Below are 17,677 nucleotides of genomic sequence, written 5' to 3' on the forward strand. Positions count from 1 at the left end.
TCTCGAGACGTTTCATTGTCTGGATCATGTTGCACTCTTACAAAGGAAAACTTAAGTTTTATAGAATTTTTGGCTTTACACAGAACTGGTCTGAATCGTACTTAATAAATATAATGCAGAAAGTTGTGCTGAATAATTCAGACAATGTTGGAAAGTAGGAGAGTTTAGTGACTGGAGAGAAATCACAAAGGGAATCCCATAGGGTTAAATTTTGAGTCCAGTTCTATTCCTTATATGTGTGAATGACTTCCCACTTAACATTCAGCAAGCAGAGTTGCTACTTCTTGCAGACGATACTATTATAATAAATTCCATTAGAGGGAAAGCAAAAGAAGAAAGTGTTACTGATGTTTGTGAGAAACCACTACATTCAGTTGTCTACAACTAATACTGTCATATCAGCAGTTGATATAATAAAAGAGTAGGAGTCACTGAACGATGCAGAATGTTCCAAAATTTTGGTTGGGCGTATTGATGAAAACTTGAACTGGAAGAAGCACACCACTGAGCTTCTCGAACAATTAAGTTCAGGTACTTTTGTTCTTCATATAATTGCTGGTCTCGGAAACAGGTGACTCAGTCTCCCGACATATTCTGTATGTTTCCATTCATTTATGTCTTGCGGAATAATTTTCTACGGCTACTCAACACTTAGGAAAAAAGAACTGATTGCACAAAAGCGAGTAGTAAGAATAACAGTTGATGATCGCCCTGGTTAGTCATGTAGGTACCTCTTCGAGAACTTGGGTGTTTTAACTGTTCAAATGTGTGTGAAATCTTACGGGACTTAACTGCTAAGGTCATCAGTCCCTAAGCTTACACACTACTTAACCTAAATTATCGTAAGGACAAACACACACACCCACGCCCGAGAGAGGACTCGAACCTCCGCCGGGGCCAGCCGCACAGTCCATGACTGCAGCGCCTTAGACCGCTCGGCTAGTTTTAGCTGTACCAACACAATATATACGTTCGTTAATGGAATTCATGGTAAATAGTCCATCTGAATTTGAGACGAACAGTGATACCCGTATCTCTAATACTAGATGGAAAACTGGCCTTTCCACGTAAAGAGGGAGATGAGGGGCAGAGAGTCAATTACGCTAAATACGATGTCTGTCCAACACTATTGGTGTAGCGTAGCCCCACTTCCTCTACCTGTGCTAGTGCACTCCTTGCTCAGCGCGCCTTGTTAGTTCAAAATACATTGTGCTAGCTTAGTGGCCGCTGCTTTGCTCCCGTAGATCATACACTGAAGTGACGAAAGTCATGGGACAGCGATATGCACACATACAGACGATGGTAGACAAAGTATAAAAGGGCCGTGCATCGGCGGAGATGCCATTTGTACTCAGGTAATGTTCGTGAAAAGTTCTCCGGCGTCATCATGGCCGCACGACGGGGGATTAACAAACATTGAACGCGTTTGGGCTAGACGCATGGGTCATTGCATTTCGCAAATCGTCAGGGAGTTCAGTATTCCGAGATCCAGTGTGTCAAGAGCTTACCAAGAATACCAGATTTCAGGCATTGCCTCTCACCACGGAGAACGCGACTTCACTTAACGACCGAGAGCAGAGCATCGGCGTTTGCGTAGAGCGAGCTGTCAGTGCTCGCAGACCAGCAACACTGCGTGAAATAATCGCAGAAATCAATGTGGGACGCACGACGAGCGTACCCATTAGTTCAGTGCGGCAAAATCTGACGTTTATGGGCTATGGCAGCAGACGATGGACGCAAGTGCTTTTGCTAACACCACGATATCGGCTGGTGCGCCTCTCCTTGGCTAGTGGCCGTATGGCTTGCACCCTAGACGACTGGAAAATCGTGGACTGGGTGGACGAGCCTAAATTTCAATTGTTAAGTGCTGGTGGTAGGGTTCGAGTGTGGCGCAAACCCACGAAGCCGTGGACCAAACTTGTCAACGAGGCATTGTGTAAGCTGGTAGCAGTTCCATAATAGTGTGGGCTGTGTTTACATGGAATGGACTGGATCCTCTGGTCCAGCTGAACCGATCATTCAATGGCAATGGTTATGTTCGGCTACTTGGAGACTGTTTGCAGCCATTCATGGACTTCATGTTCCCAAACAACGATGGAATTTTTATGGATGACAATGCGTGAAGTCACCGAGCTACAATTGTCTGCGATTGGTTTGAAGAACATTCTGGGCAATTCAAGCGAATGATTTGGCCATCAAGATCGCCCGACATGAATCCCAGCGAACGTTTGTGGGACATAATCAAAAGGTCAGTTCGTACACAAAATCCTGCACCGGCAACGCTTTCGCAGTTATAAACGACTATAGAGTCAGCATGGCTCCGTATTTCTGCAGGGGACTTCCAACAACTTGTTGAGTCCATGCTACGTCGAGTCGCTGCACTGCGTGGAGCAAAAGGATGATGATGTTTGGTTTGGGGGGCGCTCAACTGCACGGTTATCAGTGCCCGTACAAATGCCCAACCCTTGCTCAGTCCAGTCTCGCCACTTGCAGGAATGATGATGAAATGATGAGGACAACACAAACACCCAGTCATCTCGAGGCAGGTGAAAATCCCTGACGCCGCCGGGAATCAAACCGAGGACTGGGCTCGGGGAGCGAGAACGCGACCGCGATACCACGAGCTGCGGACCCGAGCAAAAGGAAGTCCGACAAGATATAAAGGCGTATCCCATGACTTCTTTCACGTCAGTATATGATCTGCACAGACTTTCGTTTGCTGTTCTTTAATCGAATTTTTATGTTGTACCCTAATTGCAACAGCTTCTGAACTTTGCACACTATTTAAGCCCTTAGAAGCACTGTCTTTTCCGAATGCACTTCTGACCAAAAAACAATTCTGGTCTCTAAAGTCGTAGGTCTCCGTTACTCCTGCCTTTGAGTTGTAATATTTCCATAGAAACTTTCATCCCCTAACACATATTTCTTTAGATGTCAAACACAAATTTTTAGAGATTTAGCTGTAAAAAGGTTTTAATATAACGAAATAATTTCATTCTCCATTTCAGCCCCTTAGGGATTGTATTTGCAAAACCCACTATTCCACGTATTTCGTATTTGTAACCGAGAAGCCAAATATAAATTTTCAGAGATTTAGTTTGAAGATGCTTTTGTAATGAGACATTTACATAACAACTTTCATCCCTTATTTTACCCCCTGCATGGCTGAAATTGGAAAAACACTGAAACGCGTATTTTTTTATTTGTAACCGAGAAGCCAAATGAAATTTTCTTAAAATTATCTTTAGAAATGCTTTCTCTATAAATTTTTTTAATTTTCATCTCTGCTTCCTCCATCACCTCTTTAGATGTTGAAGTCCAATAGCAACTTTCATACATGTAGATTTAAAAAAGCGTTATTAGTACCGGTACTATAATAATCATTTATTTTCAAAAACTTTCGGCCACTATGCTACCCCCTTAGTCGTTGAATTATTTGTGACTGAGAAACGAAATACCAGTTTTCCTATTTTAGCTTCAAATTTGAAGGGAAGAAAAAGTCTGATCCCCTACTTCACCTCCTTAGCGATGGGGTTTCGAAGCATCCCTTACTAAACGATGCCTACAGCATAACATCAACGCTCTCACCAGACCTCAAGTTTCTATCCTTAGCGGTTTGGGCTGGGCGATGAAGAGACAATCAGTCAGTGAGTCAGGACGTTGCCCTTTGTATACAGAGATTGCTAGCAGCAGTTGCAAGTTTCACTGCCGCACTACTGTTGTGGAATATCCCTCCTGCCCAACATCAGTGAGTGCCACCAACAGTAGAATAAATGAAACAAAATGAAAAGTAAATCATATTGATCAGTATGATCACGAAATTTTGGTTCCAAATTTATAACTACCCCCAGTTACTGCAGAATTAAAATACGGGCAGATAGCTTTGGCGAGCGGAAGTGTCACATGATGACGATGAGGATATCAAAATAAGGATGGCGTTTGAGAAAGAAAGTCTTACAACCGACATAAGCCGTCTGGTTTTAGTATGTATAGGGTGAGACTAACTTTCTTTTGAAAGACATAACCAAAGAAAGTTTAAAAACTGTAGGGGAGTAAGCTCTTACGAAGTGTATCAGTTTAATAGTTTGCAGCCGACCATAATTTCATAATTGTTGTATTAATTAAAATAATTTTTATTTATAGACGGAATCACGTTTATGTTTTAGGATAAATGGAATAAAACTGTTCTCTCGAGATCAGTAAGTCGAAGTGTAGTCATGGAAACCATTAATGACAATTCATTACCAGCCTAGGCACCATGTTCATCTGTGTCTGCAGATAAAAATTATTTACCTAAACTCAGAGATTAACATTCTCTTTACTTCATTGACTTCCATTTTTACAACTATACACCTACTACCAATGTATAATAAACTCCCTTGTCCTATTCACAAATCTGCATTATGGGTACACCATGATGTACTTAGCCAACAACGACCGTGTTCATGATGTTCTGTACAAAGATGACAACACATCTGAAGTATAAAAACATACGAAATCCAAGGAATTAAAGATATTAGTCTCCAGTGGGCGTCGATGTAATCGTATATCAATGGGGCAAGTTGAAAATTTAAGCCCAACCGGGACTCGATTTCAAGTCTTCTGTGTACTAGTCAGATACACTGAGCACTATGTCATCTGGACATAGTGGTCACCAGAACCGCATTGATTGTCCTAGCACGTCCCCCGTCAGACCAAAATTCTCAACTTACACCACACACTACTGATGTAGTGCCATTGCTCCTTGGCTTGGTATGCATCTGCACTGAAGGGATCATTGGCCGTTCTAGCTTCTTTCCACTTCTTGTTTGTCCTGATCGTCCACACTTCACTTCTGTACAAGCAACACTCCTCACAAATAGGTTCAGAAAACACTCCCTCAAATTTATTAAGCTGTGATACAGCGACTTGCGCTTCCCGATCTTCATAACAGTTTCTTCACCATCTGATTCACGAAAGTTCTTCTATTTATTGTGACTAGTTACGGTTCTCTTCGGAAACCATAACCGGCACTTAAGGGCTCTTTATCATGTGCAGTTAAACAAACATGACAAACAAGCCACGAGCTCTGACAATGGTTTTCAAAGCGAAGCAACTAATTTGCTATCCAAATTGTGGAAAACTATTGTAACCGTAAATTTATTTTAGATGTTGAGCTATTTTCCTTTTTCCAAAACCATTTCTAGCTAATGCCAGTCTAGATTTTCTATCTTCTGTCCCTTGCCCACCGTCTGTTATTTGTTGTCTAAAATAGCAAAACTTATTTACTACCTTTACTGTCTCATTTATGAACCTAATTTCCTCAGCGTCCCTGACTTAATTCGACTACATTCTCATTTTTGTCGACGTTCATTTTATAACCTCTTTACAAGACATTATCAATTCCGTTGAACTGCTTTTCGGAGTCATTTGCCGTCTCTGATAGAATTACATCGTCATCGTCATCGCCAAACGTTAATATTTTTCTTCTAACTGAATTTCAAATTTCTCTTTGGTTACCTATTCATCTTCCTCAATGTACAGCTTGAATAACATGGAAGATAGGATACAACCGTGTCTCACTTTCGTCTCAACTATTCCAACCCCCCCCCCCCCCCCCCCTTCGTAGCAGCAGATAACTTTTGCTCTCGGCATTTTATCCCCACTTTTTTCAGAAATTCAAAAAATATGTTCCAGTCAGCATTATAAAACTCAGGAAAGAGAATCGATGAAGGGATATGAGAACGTGAAACATGCTTACAAAAATCAAACAACATACTGTCAGTAGTTTGTAGGTTACGTATAAAATTTAGCAAATTCTTCTACATGCATGTTAGTGAACAAATCACATGAACTGAAACATCTCGAGTGAGAATACTGAACAACAGCGATGAATACATGACTACTTTGGATATGTTTCATACGTACCACAATCATCTACAGATCGAAAAAAGTACCATATCACAAACAAGAGCAGTCGTCAGCACAGTTTGAGGTAATCCCTGTAGGCACTACAAATACAAACCGAGCCGGGTAGGGCAGTGGCTAGCACACTGGACTCGCATTCGGGAGGACGACGGTTCAATCCCGCGTCCGGCCATCCTGATTTAGGTTTCCTTGGTTTCCCTAAATCGCTTCAGACAAATGCTGGGATGGTTCCTTTGAAAGGGCACGGCCAATTTCCTTCCCCATTCTTCCCCAATCCGATGGGACCGGTGACCTCGCTATTTGGTCCCCTTCCACAAATCAATCTGTAAAATTTTGATTAAGAAGATAGAGCACTATTTTGTTTTCTGAGAAAATTTAGAAGAGATGGTATGATTTTCACACCACTATATTTCAAAGAGTTAAACTACCTGGTGCTCTGTTAGCCTCGGATGACTCAATAGAATGACACTGTTTCGACAGAAAATTGCGTCAGCCGTGCGTTTACGCACAGACAGAAGTGGCAGTCGCCTCTCATAGTTAGTCCGTCTACCATAAGGATACGACGTGCAAGTGAGTTGTGCATCCAGTGGCAATAACAAAGCTCGGGACGAGTGTTCTAAGCAGTTACGTATTGCGTGTGACGCTTTGCTTGGCAGAAGTTACTGACTCGTACAATTCAAGTTAATGCGTAAACGTCGAGCGGTATAACCTTTAACAGCTGCATGAACTATTTATATTTCCTCAGGTGTTCAGCGAAAATCAGTTGTTTTACAACGGAAAATGAGACGTCGTTACAAGTGTTACACACGCCTCTATGCATAATCGATTAGTTTTCGACGAAGTGGGTCTTTTCCTTCGTGCAAAACGTGAGTACTCAGTGCTACTTAAAAAGTGACCTCGTTCGTGTTGGAACCATTTAGGAATAACAGTATTATGTCCGTATTGTCACTTTCGTATGAATTCAATTTTGACGTAGTCAGATTTTACTCTAGTAAATTTTACTTTCGATGTATTTGTAAGAATAAGATATATTTTCGTCGCTATTTGGAACAGACCAAGAATTACGAGTATCTTTATTTTGGCACAGTATTCTGCTACGACGAATGTTCTCAAACAAGTAGTTACGTTAATGTGGCGAACATTTTCTCTAGTGTTTTCCTTAGTTCTGGTCGATTTGTTCCACTTCTAGAATTGTATTGCGTAAAATTCCAACTTAAACAACTTGTCTTTATTTCATTGTAGATCTCTTTGTAGATGCATGTGGCGCTTCTGAATCCTCAACGTCTCCGCTTCCTCCTTTCGTATTAGAGGAAGTCTGAATTCTTAGTTAATGCATCACTTCTTCAATAATATTGGTACGACTGAGAATTCTTCAAATTTTTCAAAGGTCTCTTCGTCGAACCATTTCTACGAATTACTCTTATTTCACTAAATACCTTCATTTTTCCGTATCTTCTTCGGTAGTAATGAACAATATCACATGATTATTTCATGAAGTCAAAACGTAAAAGATGGGTAAAGTTACGATCTACGACATCATACACATCTACATCACTACTCTGTAATTCGCATCCAAGTGCATGACAGAATGTTCACGGAACCATTTTCAGGCTATTTCTCGATCATTCCACTCTCTAACAGCACGTGGGAAAAAGGAACAGCTCAGTCTTCCTGTGCGAGCTCTGAATTCACTTATTTTATTATGACCGTCTCTAATGACCTAGTTGTCGACGGGGCATTAAACACAAATCTTCAATCCTTCCTTTTTATTACGATAGTCATTTCTCCCTATATAGATGGGAGACGACAAAATATTTTCGGGCAGGAGAAAGTTGGTGACTGAAATTTTGTGTAAAGGTCTCGGTGCAACGGACGAACGGCTTTGTTTTAATGACTGCCATCCCAGCTCATCCGTCATACCCGTGACACTCACTCCCCTGTATCGTGATAATACAAAACAAGCTGCCCTTCTTTGAACTTTCTCGACGTCCGCCGTTAATTCTATCTGGTAAGGATCTCATACCGCACAGCAGTACTCTAGCAAAGGACAGGCAGATGTAGTCTTGCCATTCTCTTTAGCGCATTCTTTTGCTTCTTGTAAGTATTCTGCCAATAAAACACAGTATTTGCTTCGTTTTCCCACAACATTTTCTATGTGATGGTACCAATTTAAGTTGTTCGTAACTGTAATCCCTTTAAATTTGTGTTATTTATCGTTTTACCGAAATTTAACGGGTTCTTTTTAGAACTCGTGTGGAGAACCTCACACTGTTTATCCCTCTTGGCCAATTATCACTTTTCACACCATACGTATATCTTGTCCGAATCATTATATAATTCACATTGATCTTCTGATGAGTTTACTAGACGGTGAATGACAGCACCATACGCAAACGATGTAAGATGGCTGCTCAGATGATCTCTTAAATCATTTATATAGATCAGGAACAGAAGAGGGGCTACAACGCTTCATTGGGAAACGCCAGATATCACTTCTGTTTTATTCAGTGATTTTCCGTCACTTTCTGTTTGACAGGAAACCACGAATTCAGCCGCATAACTGAGACAATACCCCATAGGCATGCAAACTGATTAGAATATTCCTGTGAGGAACGATGTCAGAAGCGTTCTGGAAATCAAGAAATATGGAATCAACATGAGATCCCCTGTCGATACCACTCATTACTTTGTGCGAATAAAATGCTAGTTGTGTTTCACAAGAATGATATTTTCTGAATCCGTATGACTATGTGTCAACAGAACGTTCTCTTTGAAATATTTCATAATGTTCGAACACAGTATATATACCAAAATCTTACTGCAAATTTATGTAAGTGGTACGGGTCTGCAATTCAGCCTATTAGGTCCGTTTCCTTTTTTGAGTATTGATGTGACCTCCGCAGTTTTCCAGTCCTTAGGTATGCATCTTTCACTGAGCGAGTGGTTGTATAGGATTGTTAAATATCGAACTCCTACATCATTAAGGAGACCCAAATTGGTTCGGGTCGGAAGATTTACCTTTACTAAGTGACTGGAAGATTTGCTATTATTAAGTGCCTTAAATTGCTTCGCTACACCGGGGGTATAGCTCTACTTCAAAGTTAGTCATGCTGGCAGTTGTTCTTGGCTTGCATTTTAAAACATTTACTACGTCTTCTTTGATGTGGAAATTTCGGAAAACCTTGCTTAGTAACTACGCTTTAGTAGCGCTGTAATCGCAACATTATTAAATATACGTTGCTCGCGAATTCCGAAAATTCTTCTACTTACTTTGCACCGAAGCAACGTTGTTACGAAATTCAGAGATACTTGATGATGATTTGCACCAAGGCAAAGATTGCCAGCTTCCCTTCAACATAAACCAACGCACTGTTACGCGCGAAAAGAGACGAAAGGATCCGTGCAGTTTGATTATGCAAATGGACAATCAACTGCTGTTATCAGTCGCAACTTTCAAGTAACTAGAGGTGTGTGTCCTGGGCGTTTCATTGTGAAGCGAAAACATAACTACATTCATGAGGAAGACGGAAGACTAACGCCCCAGATTCACATTTAGTGGTGGCAAGGAAGTGTAATTCAACTTCGTTCGGTCAACTTTTTAATATTGTTCGAAGGTCTGGGACCGTTACAAAGATAAATCAACGAAGAAAATTAAATTAATGAAAAAATTCAAAGAAGACCTTCGAGCTTCGTCACGTATTCCTTCAGTAAGCGTGATAGTAACCAGGGGTGCTCGACCAACAGCAGTGGGAGCCGCTACAAGAAAGACGTGGCGGATTGCACTTACGTGAAAGAGTCACGGAACATATCACTTCCTCCAACTTAAATCCAGTTCCTCCAACTTAAATCCAGCGTAGTCACCCAGACAATTAAAAGTAACCAGGCTCATAAAGGTGGTCAACAACCTTTCTTTCCGCATACTGTATTTGAAATGAATTGGAGGAAACGGTACCGGTGATACAGTACGTACCCTTCACCACACACAGCGCTGTGGCTTGGCGAGTACGTGTGCAGGTGTAGTTATGGAGGCTGTTGCCCCAATTAGTTGTTCTTAGCATCACAGTCTTTCACTAATCATCTTCCTATCGGAGGCAGCGTGGAGTAGCCGCGCGGCCTGGGCGTCTTGTCACGGTTCTCGCGGATTCCCCCGTCGGAGGTTCGAGTCCTCCTTCGGGCATGGATGTGTGTGTTGTCCTTTCCGAAAGTTAGTTTAAGTTAGATTAAGTAGTGTGTAAGCTTAGAGACCGATGACCTCAGCAGTTTGGTCCCATAAGACCTTACCACAAATTTTCCTACCGGATATGTTACGCCGTGGCTAGTTCTGACCTTTGAACTGACATGCCCAACCAGTTATAAGGAACTAATAGTTTCAAATTGATTCCGAATCACGGTCCGATTTGTTATTTTTACATATTCAAAACACTGTCACAGGCGAAAGACGTGATACATTAGATAAAAAAATCCGAGGGCTGGATGAGGATTTAGCCTAGAACGACTGGGGCTTTTAGTATGCCATTTACTGTCTTATATATTTACATACTAAGCCACACTGAATACTATACGCTAATTTTAAGTATTCAAAATTGATTATTAACTTTCTCTCAAACATTCCTCTTTTATCCCTTGATTCTGACCTTCGAGCGCCTATTATTTTAATCTTTCTGTCTTTCAGAGTCTTTAGTTTTAATACTTTGATTCTGAAAGCATTTCTTTCTGCTGATATTTCTTTAATATTATTTATTGCTGGGCTTCTTTGTAAGTTCTAGAAGCCAGTTTGTCGTTAGTTTCTTTTCCCCGCAGCAATTTATGGCCACTTTTGTTAGCTTGCAGTCGACCTATCTAACATTCATTTATATGAACTTACACCAAATAATTCAAAAAATGCTTCGTTTGGTATTGAAACTGTCACAAAAGTTCAAAATTTTTGGCGTCATTACATGAGTCCCCAATTGACCATGAAACAGACAAGATTCTATCTGACGAAGCAATGAGACGTGTCGCTCGGGAGCTGGCAAGGGACTTTTCTTCTATCTTTTCATAACTGACGCCTTTGGGGAAGCCTGACTGTTAGGAGTGTTAAAAGGAACGGTCGAGTGTGTGACTAATGAAAGTGTGGGCAGTGCAGTGTTGTTGTCTTGTTCATGTTCTTCCTGATAATGAGAAAGCCCGGGGATGATATCAGGTGGTTGCGCATAAACATACTTCTCTATAGTAACAACAAAGGGTCAGCCAAACGCAACGCCTCTACCTGACAAAGGGGTCGCCATCAACAGTGTCCCATGCCCTCACTCCTCTAGACGCTACGGAGAGGTTTGGAATTTATTCCAGAACACGGGTGCAAAGTCTGGTAGTCGGGAATTTTACGCCGCCGCCATGACCACCTCACCGCTCTTGCAGACCAAATACTGCTGATGAAAGCAATTTTAGGATATTCAGCCCATTTATCAATCGTGTGATTATAGCCACAATATGTTTCGGGACAACATTATTCCATTTTCAGACGCTTAGAACTTTTAATGCCATTAGGCCTCGTCACAACGCAAAAACAAGCTGCACAGGTGCGCTGTCAACTCAGCCATAACACATGAAACATCACAAACCAGTGCATCCACCGTTCCCGAGGTGCAGTCGCAACTGTGACGAGGCCTAATGACATAAAAAGTTTGAAGCACTTGAAAATGGGATAACGTTGTCTCGAAACAGTTTGTGGCTATAATCACACAACTGACAACTGAGCTGCAAATCCTCAATATTTGGTGGATGACAGTTGTGTGATGGCTTCACACCAGTTATACTGCCGCTGAAAATCAATTCCGTCTGGAGCCGCGCTGCCGCTACGGTCTCAAGTTCGAATCCTGACTCGGGCACGGATGTGTGTGTTGTCCTTAGTTAGTTTGGTTGAAGTAGTTCTAAGTTCTAGGGGACTGATGACCTCAGATGTTAAGTCACATAGTGCTCAGAGCCATTTGAAGCATTTGAAAATCAGTTACACCACTGCGATTCAAACAGGATTGAGAGCCACATTATAAGGGTGCGTTCGTGACCTCGGCTGTAGTGCGCAATTTCTGCCTGAGAACGATAAGATTACAGCAGGTCGACGTGTAACTACCACTGATACAAATGGGAAGACGTCGTAAATTATCTGCAAGAACACAGCTTTGTTCGTAAGAAACCAGCCTGTAGTGTGAATGTGTGCGTCACGACATTGCAAAAACATCATAATCATAAACTTTGAGTGACTGCAGCTACTTATGGAAAGAAGGTGGAAAATAGTACACGTCGTTGTTCTTGAAATACAACGCAGCGCACGTCGCGGGATACTGACAATTATTAAATTTATTTATGAGATGGACAGAATCTTCTCCATCATAAATGTTGATGGGAAGAGAAGTTTTGTAGAGTTGTTGGTTATTAACAAGGAGAGCTTTTGCATGAGACAGTGTGGCCATAACAATGTATATTTATACGATGAGACTCTTACTACGCCGGCCGAAGTGGCTGTGCGGTTCTAGGCGCTGCAGTCTGGAACCGCGAGACCGCTACGGTCGCAGGTTCGAACCCTGCCTCGGGCATGGATGTGTGTGATGTCCGTAGGTTAGTTAGGTTTAACTAGTTCTAAGTTCTAGGGGACTAATGACCTCAGAAGTTGAGTCCCATAGTGCTCAGAGCCATTTGAACCATTTGAACTCTCACCACCTGTTTTAGTTGCTGGCGAATCTTTCGGGTTGTACGGTCGTGCTCCACGAACTATCGTTCCTAACATTTCGTCCAGAGCTGCGTTGGACGTCTTTAGACGTGTCCCTGGCTCCGCTAAGTCTTGTCGACTTTCCCAGCCCGACGAGAAGCACCTCTTCGATGTCCAACGCAGCTCCGGACGAAATTTTAGGAAGACAAAATTACACTTCTCTCGAAAGTCTAGTCAGGACGACGCACTCCGCCGGACGAAGGTGTGGGGGCAGTGTCGTAACGCTCGTGAGCAGAGGTGTTCATGACGAAATCGCTAACGCGCACGTGTGCTGTGACGTTCGACTCGGAGGTACCGCTATCCAACCTTATTGCTGTTCAGCATGAGAATTTGAGCAGGAAGGGTGTAATTAGCAGACAGTGATCCGTTCGTCGGATGGGTACTTTAAGCTCGACGTTAAGCTCGTGCTGTTCGTGAGGGGTGGGAAATGCGCCGCCACCGTTTTCACCCGCTTCCTTCGCTTCACCCATACCGATACGGTAACTGCACAACGCTCCATAAGCACTCATCACAACCATCCGCACTAGAAAGATGTGTGGGAGGCAACATAATGGAGGAACGGAATGGCAGTGCTCAGGCCGTCAATTCTGGATTGCTGCATCGTTTCCTGAGTATGCGTTTGATTTGGACATGTGTTTGTGTACCTGCTTTAATTAATACTGTAGAAAGTATGTCCCGATGGGTTTCGAATCTTGAGCATTGCAGTGATTGGGATCTGAAAGTTTCTGTGGGTGACACTCGTAGTACGGTGATGGAAATATCCCCCGCCCCCCCCCCCCCCCCTGTACAGATGAGACAGGTCACAACCCTGTCCGAACCTGACGCGAGTGAATACTCAAATAAAGCGGGAATGTTTGTTTTTTGGAAAGATTTTTATTTACTTGTCCAGACACAGCTCCGGAACGTCTGGCGTTAGGAACTTGCTTATTAATGATGGTGATGCTGTAACTGTTGGTTGGCAATATTTACTGACAAAACGCAACCTAACGCTAGACTGCGTACTTACGGCTATCCTGTGTGGCCGTTTTTTAGTACGAATTTAAAAGAGAGAGAGATTATTAATTGATCACCGATTGTGTTCAAGAGACGTACGGATTGATTACGCGAATAATTGACTTTTGACCCGGACTGCCTTCACGCAATCGTAATCTTCGATGAACATACCTATGGGACCTATTTGAATATAAAAATGGAAATGAAAGCAAATTAGTGGAATTAACAGATCGGAAGTTGAACACATTAGTGGTCTCCCAAATACAATCGAGACAAGGCAATAAAGAGCGAACTGTAACAAAGCTCATATACAATTTGAACATCATTTTTGGTTAGTGAAAGAAAAGAAGAAGAAGGAAATTACTGCATCGTAAAATATTAATTAATGTAAATTAATGTAAATAATATAAATTAATATAAATATTTTGAACAAATTGACATTAAACTTCTAAACATTGACAAATAGACAATAAATGGGTGACTTACATGTGAAATTTGTTTTGTGGATGGCGCAGTCCAATAATCGCTGCTTTGTCAGTCCGTTCCTTCTTAAAATTAAATGTGCTTGCGTGTACGTAAATACATTGTATCCACACCCGAGTTACCGAAATGTATGTTTGTCGTTTCACATAGTTTTTACACAAAATAAAAATACAACTTGTAGCAATGCTATGTAGTACGTCTTAACATATCGGCGACCAAAAGTACAAGGGATAATGAAGTCTCTAAAATATTTCTTAACAAAAGATAGATTGTTCTTTCTTCTGTTTCGCTGCTTCTTGCTATCAAGCGCTGCGGCAAAGATTTTAAACATCTGCGCCCAGCGGGTCGTAGTGTTTATTTAGAGTATTTAAACGCTGGACGCGCGTTTTGGTATAGGCGCACATTAAAAAAATATTTCCTCTCTTTACTCTCGCGCTGTGATGCTTGGCATCTTTACGAACTACAGCTCGTTGGCTGTCCTTTTCTTTAATGACAAATATCTCACATGCAAAGTAGCTGAAATCCAATAATATTACAACCTCGATGTTTGGGATAGCGTTAGCTCTCTCAGCGATGCGTTTTTAATCTCATCTATGCTTGTAAGAAGACGGCTCTTTAACGTGTCCTTTATTTTTGGAAACATGGGGTTATGTATCACGAATACTGAGACTGCGACTTCATTACCGTCTTCGTGACACTAAACGTTTCCACTGGAACGACTAAGCCATCTCATCGAAGGCAATAATGGAGGAATGCAGAGGCAATGCTCAGGACGACCGTGAGGGATTCCTGCATCGTTTCCTGAGGGTGGGTATGATTTGGACATGTATATGTATACCTCCTTTGGTTAATGCTGTAGGAAGTATGTGCTGCTGGATTTCGAATCTTGAGCATTTTCATGACCAACTGTTCTACATCTACTTCTACATGGATACTCTGCAAAACCACATTTAAGTGCCTGCAGAGGGTTCATCGAACCACCTTCACAACTCTCTAATATTCCAATCTCGTATAGCGCACGGAAAGAACGAACACCTATATCTTTCCATACGAGCTCTGATTTCCCTTATTTTATCGTGGTGATCGTTTCTCCCTATGCAGGTCAGTGTCATCAACATATTTTCGCATTCGGAGGAGAAAAATGGTGATTGGAATTTAATTAGAAAGTTCCATCGCAACCAAAAACGCCTTTCTTTTAATGATATCCGGCCCAAATTCTGTATCACTTCAGTGACACTCTCTCCCATATTTCGCGATAACACAAAACGTGCTGCCATTCTTTGAACGTTTTCGAGGTACTCCGTCAATACAATCGGATAAGGATTCCACATTCGCAGCAGTATTCTAAAAGAGGACGGACAAGCGTAGTGTAAGCATTCTCCTTAGTAGGTCTGTTACATTTTGTAAGTGTCTTGGCAATAAAACGCAGTCTCTGTCTCTGTGTCTTCCCCACAACATTGTAATTCCAAGGTATTTAGTTGAATTCACGGTCTTTAGATATGACTGATTTATCGTGTAACCGAAGTTTAACGGATTCCTTTTAGCACTTATGTGGATGACCTCACACTTTTCGTTATTTAGGGTCAACCGCCAATTTTCGCACCATTCAGATATCTTTTCTAAATCGTTTCGCAATTTGTTTTGATCTTCTGATGACTTTATTAGTCGATAAACGACAGCGTCATCTGCAAACAACAGAAGACTGCTGCGCAGATTGTCTCCCAAATCGTTTATGTAGATAAGGAACAGCAAAGAGCCTGTAACAGTACCTTGGGGAACGCTTGAAATCACTTCTGTTTTACTCGATGACTTTCCGTCAATTACTACGAACAGTGACCTCTCTGACAGGAAATCACAAATCCAGTCACATAACTGAGACGATATTCCATAAGCACGCAATTTCACTACAAACCGCTTGTAAGGTACAGTGCCAAAAGCCTTCCGGAAATCCATAAATACTGAATCGATCTGAAATCCCTTGTCAATAGCACTCAACACTTCATGCGATTAAAGAGCTAGTTGTGTTTCACAGGAACGATGTTTTCTAAACCAACGTTGACAGTGTGTCAATAGATCGTTTTCTTCGAGGTAATTCATAATGTTCGAACACAATATATGTTCCAGAATCCTGCTGCATATCGACGTTAACGATATGGACCTGTAATTAAGTGGGTTACTCCTACCTTTCTTGAATATTGGTGTGACCTGTGCAACTTTCCAGTCTTTGGCTACGGATCTTTCTTCGAGCGAACGGTTGTATATGATTGTTAAGTATGAAGCTAATGCATCAGCATTCTCTGAGGGGAACCTAATGCGTATACAGTCTGTACTAGTAGACGCTTTTATTAAGTGATTTGAGTTGCTTCACTACTCCGAGGATATGTACTTCTACGTTACTCATGTTGGCAGCTGTTCTTGGTTCGAATTCTGTAATATTTACTTCGTCTTCTTTTGTGAAGGCGTTTCGGAAGGCTGTGTTTAGTAACTTTGCTTTGGCAGCACTGTCTCCGATGGTATCTCCATTGCTATCGCGCAAAGAAGGCATTGATTGTTTATTGGTGCTAGCATATTTCACATACGACCAGAATCTCTTTAGATTTTCTGCCAGGTTTCGAGACAAGGTATCGTTGTGAAAACTATTATAAGCATCTCGCATTGAAGTCCGCGTTAAAATTCGAGCTTCTGTATAAGATCGCCAATCTTGGAGTTTTTGCGTCTGTTTAAATGTGGCATCTCTGTTTCATTGTTTCTACAATAGTATTCTGACCCGTTTTGTGTACCAAGGAGTATCAGCTCCGTCGTCTGTTAATTTATTTGGTATAAATTCCTCAATTGCTGCCGATACTATTTCTTTGAACTCAAGTCACATCTGGTCTACACTTATTAATTTGGAAGGAGCGGAGATTGTCTCTCAGGATGGCGTCAAGTTAATTTTTATCTGCTTTTCTGAATAGGTATATTTTTAGTTTATCCCTGTATCCGTTTTGATGCTCGTTATTAACTCAGGATTATTTGTTGCTAAGAGGTCAAGTGTGTTTTCACAACCGGTTACTACTTGCGTGGGCTCATGAGCTAACTGCTCGAAATAATTTTCGGAGACTGCGTTTAGCACAATTTCGGATGATGTTTTATGCGTACCTCCGGAATTAAACATGTATTTTCGCAAAAATATCGAGGGTCAATTGAAGTCACTACTAACTATAATTGTATGAGTCGGGTATGTGTTTGAATCTTATAACCTTTTAGCAACTGTATCATCTGAATTGGTAGGTCGGTAAAAGGATTCAATTATTATTTTATTCCGGTTGTCAACAATGACTTCTGCCCATACTAACTCACAGGAACTATCTACTTCAATTTCGAGACAAGATCAACTACTTCTAACAGCAACAAACACGCCACCTGTTGTTTTATCGCCTGTTACTACAAGATATATTAGATCTGCATCTTCGCTGACTTCATCTAGCAACTCCTGAACAACTTGCATACGTCGCTGTTTTTGTTCGAAATTCAACAATATTGCTCACACACGTCACATATCAATAACAC

The 17,677-nt window shown here is 41.5% G+C and overlaps 1 long non-coding RNA gene across 4 annotated transcripts in view; it reads left to right on the forward strand.

The window, feature by feature from the left end:
- The first annotated feature begins 6,457 nt into the window (after positions 1-6,457).
- LOC124787658 overlaps positions 6,458-17,677 on the forward strand; it is a 103,950-nt gene continuing 92,730 nt past the window's right edge. For all 4 annotated transcript variants that reach the window (XR_007015982.1, XR_007015983.1, XR_007015984.1 and 1 more), the window contains exon 1: positions 6,458-6,773. This is a non-coding gene — a long non-coding RNA (uncharacterized LOC124787658). The remainder of the gene's footprint in view (positions 6,774-17,677) is intronic.

The sequence above is a fragment of the Schistocerca piceifrons genome, chromosome 3, assembly GCF_021461385.2.
Source record: "Schistocerca piceifrons isolate TAMUIC-IGC-003096 chromosome 3, iqSchPice1.1, whole genome shotgun sequence".
In the NCBI taxonomy this organism is placed as follows: Eukaryota; Metazoa; Arthropoda; class Insecta; order Orthoptera; family Acrididae; genus Schistocerca; species Schistocerca piceifrons.